Source organism: Chrysochloris asiatica, unplaced genomic scaffold (assembly GCF_000296735.1).
Source record: "Chrysochloris asiatica unplaced genomic scaffold, ChrAsi1.0 scaffold00036, whole genome shotgun sequence".
Taxonomy (NCBI): Eukaryota; Metazoa; Chordata; class Mammalia; order Afrosoricida; family Chrysochloridae; genus Chrysochloris; species Chrysochloris asiatica.
Window position 1 is genome coordinate 19,184,542 of NW_006408554.1, and position 908 is coordinate 19,185,449.

Here is a 908-nt window from a genome sequence, read left to right on the forward strand (position 1 = left end):
CATGAAATATTTTCTTATTTTAAAGTACAATCCTGCAACTTTTCATAGAAATTAATTTTCATAGAACTTGTGAAATGTTTCAAAGTATAGAAAAATGCATCTATATAATTATCACCAAGATTGAACAGGTGTTAACATCTTGCAATTTGCTGCAGATCATTTTTTAAGAAATAAAATGTTATAATACTACTAAAATGCCACTCTCATTCCTTCTTCCTTTGTCCCCATAAATATCATATACCCTGAGGTTACTGTGAATCATTCCCATGCATGTTCTGTACTTCTGTTAAATATGAATAAATTCACCCATAAACAATGTTCATAAGTTTTAAAGATATATATAATTGCACATATATTTTTACAACTTGTTTTTATCCCACTTTTTATGGGGGCGTGTAATGATAAAGTAGTCCAGGTGTGTGCTGTAAAATGACCACTGGACATAGAACCATGAGGTCAGCAGTTCAAACCCAGTAGCTGCTCCTCAAAAACCCTACACAGAGTAGTTAGGAATTGGAACTGACTGAACAGCACTTAATTACAACAACAATTTTTAGTATTATCATTAGCAGGTAAAATAAAATTCAGTATTTTCTTTATCTAAATCTATGCTCTACCTTTAGCAATTTTGTTGAATTCTGCAATGCAGTTAGCAGAAAGATACAAGATTCAGACACCAAATTAAGTCAATATATTAGGAAGCTTCCATTCAGTCCATCATTGAACAACACATAGCAAGATCTGTTCATGATCCAATTTTAAGAACTTATTTCCATTTACTATACAACCTGTTGCCTTTGAGTCAATTACAACCTACTGTGATCCCATGTGTCTCATAATGTTGTTGTTGTTAGGTGCCATCGAGTTGATACTGACTCATAGCGACCCTATGCACAACAGAACAAAAT